This window comes from Solanum dulcamara, chromosome 12 (genome assembly GCF_947179165.1).
Source record: "Solanum dulcamara chromosome 12, daSolDulc1.2, whole genome shotgun sequence".
NCBI lineage: Eukaryota > Viridiplantae > Streptophyta > Magnoliopsida > Solanales > Solanaceae > Solanum > Solanum dulcamara.
The window spans coordinates 29,557,032-29,562,130 of NC_077248.1; positions in this window are offsets into that span (position 1 = coordinate 29,557,032).

Sequence of the window (5,099 nt, forward strand, 5' to 3'; positions counted from 1 at the left end):
AAACTAGTTTTCAATTTTGGTCACCGTTGTGTGTCTCCTGGCTTAGTTGTACTGACCTTGAGCCTTGTGTTGGAGTTGTGAGGCTGATTCTGGATTTAGGGAAAATCGATCCTCCCTCAGTTATGTTTTCTCTTCTTAGTCGCATTGTACCGAGAGGAGTCCTCTCATAGATTTAACGCTTTTCTAGTACATAGATAGCACCTTTGTACCAGGGATAAGTATGCCGACCTTAAAGCCGGCTTCTCATCCATCTTATTTTTGGAGGTAAGGCTTTTCATGTCCCCCTCCTTGTACTTGTTCTTTCGTTCTGCTTTATATAATGAGGAAAATTTCGGGAAAAAAAAAACCAAGAATATGCTCCCTTTGGAGCTTTAATTCCCAAAAAATCTCGTAAATCAGTTTAGAAACAAAAAATCCATACTCTCTCATTCTGAACTCCATCCGCGATCCAATAGGGATGCCATGAGCATGAATGCATGCCAATCCTAACCAAACCATTCACATTACAATCAAATCACATAATCAATAGGGTAAACATACATCATAGTATAATCATACTAACCTGGAACTCCACTCAGTCCAAGTTCAAGGCTCAAGGCCAACAATCATAATAATATCACAGTAAAAGCTCAAAAATATCTAAAAAGGCGCATGATCGTACCAAATCAACCAATGCATATAAATCTAAGTTTTTAAGCCACCTAGAAGCATTTTAAAGATCCTGTTTTTCCAATCAAGACTAAGGATAATCCTAATCTGAGGCTTTAGGCTATAAGCTAGGTTAATATTCCAAAAATGGCCAAAAATACAAATAAGGATCATACAAACCAAAACTATCAGCCTAAAACCTTTCTAACTATCAATTCAACTCATTTTATATAGAATCTAACTAAGCCAAGTCTAAAAAAGAGAAGTCGTAACCTACCTCGAATCCAAAATGACACTAGAACATCTACCCGGATGCCTTACCTTTCTGAAGAGCCTTGAAACGCTAACACGCTATCAGAAATAGAATATGCACATCAATACGGGACTAATGATACCCATATTGATATTATGAAATTCAGATAAGAAATCGGGTCAAAATTGACCCTTAGAGTTTGACAATAAAACAGAAACTAGCTTCGTCATTATATTTCCCTTGACGTGATGATCACATACCCCAAAGTGGGGAGAAGACAAGAATTAAGTAAGACCTCAAATGGTCCAAAACTGAATTTTAAGGATTTAGAAAACATGGAATTTGAGGTACAAGATGATAATACAGTGCAGAAATGAAGCTAGAATACGTAATATAAAGCGATGTGAAGAAATTACCTTTGAATCACTTTAAATGGCCAAGAAATGAGCAAATTCTCTCAAGGCCAAGCTTTAACCCACTTCTTCTTCACTTATGAAAATAAATAAGATGAGAGCAATATTATACAAGCGATGACAACAAAAGTGGTCAAATGGTCACTTAGTGACCAGGCCATAGATGGCCAACTACCGCTAAAGTGGTCCAGAGGCCACTAAAGCGGCTACCACTAAATTATTCAAAGATAGCAAAAATGCCTACCACTAAAGCGGTCAAATAAAAGCATAAACGGTCACACCAATACCTTTAACATCAACCAAAGCTAACATGGAATTCTTCTCCGAATGGGTCCTCGAGATTCATTTGGAACTCCGTGAATGCAAGTGAACTATGCTACCCACCAAAATCGACATTACAGACTCAACGGAATCGATGAAACAACCAATAGAGGTTATCTAAACAAAATGTTGACCCAAGTCAACAAATACATAAAACAACACAAAAAAACATAACATAAAACCCCACAAAATCATCCTGATCACTTTGGGATCCAAACCAAAGGTCATCCTAGAACAAACTCAATGTTCTAGAGCTAAAAACATTGATGGAAATCTCATCTGAGCTCGTTTACCAAGAATATTGACTAGAGTCAACCCTTTGCCAAACTTTTTAAAATATATCACCTAATGGCTCAAACTCATGCTAAAGGCCTCAAAACTCGAACCAACCATGCTAGTAATCCAAAATGGACCTTCTAAAGTCGATGGAATTGACAGAAGTCTCATACGATGTTAGATTATCCGGATGTTGACCAAAGTCAACTATTTCAACATAAAAGCCCCAAAAGTAGGAAAACTCACCCAAAACTTTCCTAACTACCTCGAGAAGCATGAAATACATCCTAATACATCACATACACATCATACAAGCTATGAAAAGAGGCAAAATAGGAAGTAAATACTAAAGCAAGCAAATAACCATGAGAGTCATTACAACATCCACTACTAAAAAGAATTTAGTCCTCAAAAGTTAAAAAAAAAGTATTTGAAGGCTCGAAAAAGTGAGGATATTGGGTCCGCATTTCAAGATTGGCCTCCAAAGTAGCCTCCTTGATTGGACGATATTACTGAACTTTCACTGACAGAATCTCCTCAGATCTCAACTTCCTAACATGTTTGTCAAGAATAGGTACATTCTCCTCCTCGAAAGTTAAAGACTCATCCAGCTGAAGTGAATCTCACTGAAACATGTGATACTCATCTGGAACATACCGCCTCAGCATAGTGATATGAAAAATAATGTGAACACCTAAAAGAGTTGGAGGTATGTTTAACTCATAATACATCTCCCCAATACTCCTCAAAATCTCAAATAGGACAATGAACCTAGGGCTAAGCTTGCCCGTCTCCCAAATCTCATCACATCCTTTATGGGTCACACTCGTAGAAACACATGATCGCCAACCATGAACTCCAAGGCCCAAACTCTCTAATTAACATAGCTCTTCTGCCTACTTTGGGTAGTACGTAGCCTCTCATAGATAACACGAATACTATCTATGGAATCACAAAAAAGGTTGGTGCCCCACGGCCTAACCTAAAAAGCACCAAACCATCCAAAACCGACACCTTCTACCATACAATGCCTCAAATAGATCCATCTAAATACTCGAATGGTAGCTATTATTATATGGAAACTCTAACAAAGCCAAGAACATGTCCCATTGGCCTCCAAAATCAATGACACAAGCCAGAAGCATGTCCTTCAAAAACTGAAAAGTCGTCTCAGATAGGTTGTCAGTTTGCAAATGAAAGTTATACTAAGCTAAACTTTGGTACCCAACTCCTTCTAAATAGATCTCCAAAAACACGACATGAACTGAGTACCATGATATGAAATGATAAATACTGGTACCATATGTAAACAAATAATGAGTTGAATGTAGATCTGAGCTAACCTCTCTAAACTATAGGAAGTTTGAACTAGCACAAAGTGAGAAGACGTGGTAAATTAATCTACGATGACCTAAATAGCATCAACCCTCCAAAATGTACATGGAAAGCATACCACAAAGTCCATAGCTATTCGCTCTCACTTCTACTCCTGAATGAGTAGCAGTTGGGTCAAACCACCTGCCCTTTGGTGCTCGTACTTCACCTGCTGACAGTTCAATCAAAAAACCACAAACTCCATGATATCTCTCTTTATACCATACCATAAGTAGTGATATTCCAATTCACATTACATCTTTGCTGCACCTGAATGAATAAAGTATCTAGCATAATGGGACTTCTCCCGAATCAATTAAATCAGGTCTCTAACTCTAAAAACATAGATGCGACCCTCAATCCTCAAAATACCCTCCAAATCTAAGGCCTCCTTCCTAGCCTCTCAACTAAGCACCTTATCATGAATCTGTAATGCCCCGTAATATGAAAAGTCAAATGAAAGGGAAATATCTAAAGAATCTAGAATTTAACTAGGTCTATGAGTCAGCCTACAACTTATGGAGGTTATTATGAGTCGTAAACTCAACTCGTAGAAGTGAAGTAAAAGTTGGAATTTGGATAAGGCAAGTATGAGAATTTACAGGTCTTTTGATGACTCGTGAAAGATTCGATGACTCGTAGAAAGAAGTTGTACTGCAGCCTTATACCCTGTAACTAAGAAACCCTTATAACCCACTCTACGACTTAATAGGACGATTCATTGAGGAGTCTATGACTCGTACACAAATTTCTGAGGCTAGTATTTTGTAGGATTTCATACCTTGCAGTACGAATGAAGTCTATGACTTGTAGACTAGAGAGCGAGTCGTATACATGATTCATAAAGAAAGTTTAGAGACTTGTTTTTCAGGTCTTTTCTCAGGGCCTGTAGGATGAGTCCTTCCTACAACTTGTCACTGCCTCTATGAATCGTAGAGTGCCCTTATAGGGCTGTCCGACTATGGATTTAATGAGGGGTAGTTTAGTGTTTTTCCTATAATCTATTAATTCATGTTGATGTTTTTAGAGCTAGATTCATTATGTAATTGGTCCTAAATACCCCTAAACTCTTTTATTCTCTCATTATTTCCCAAACAAATTCTAGACTTATCTTCCAAGGTTCCTCCAGAATTCACCAAACTTTGGTTAGGGTTTCTTCAATATCAAGCCTTCTTTCTTAATTTCAAAGTTCAATCTAATCAAGGTATGTGTGTATTCATTCACGGTCCCTTCCACCCATGTAGTCTAAGGTTTTCCTCAAAATTTTCATGAAATCTCATTAATTTAAAACTCCAATTTTGATGAATTATGTTGGGCTATTTCAATTATATTTTAATCATTACTAATAATTCTTATAAATATGTTTCTAAGTAAATTACATGATTTCAAGTTGAATTAATAATGCCTATGCATAAAGCTTTTTTTATGATGAATTTCATTAGGTATGATTGTAAACTTTAATGAATTCAAAGAATTCTATGGTTTTAATCAAAATTTGATTATGTATTCAAGTTTTCCTCTATATTCAAGTATGAATCATGAATACAGATTTCAATTATGATCAAATTATGATACTCATGAAAGTTATGAAGAAAGGTGACTTAGGGACCTATGTGGTGACCTAGGAACCTCATGATATAAATTATGCAAATATGATTTGTAATGATGAAAGGATAATACGCACATTGCAATTATGTTATGAAATGAGATATTCTATGAATTTCAAACCTATGATCATGAATATGATATATGTTCATTATCATTTCTATGTTATGTATGTATTCTATGGGATTTGACTTAGCACTGAGTGGACT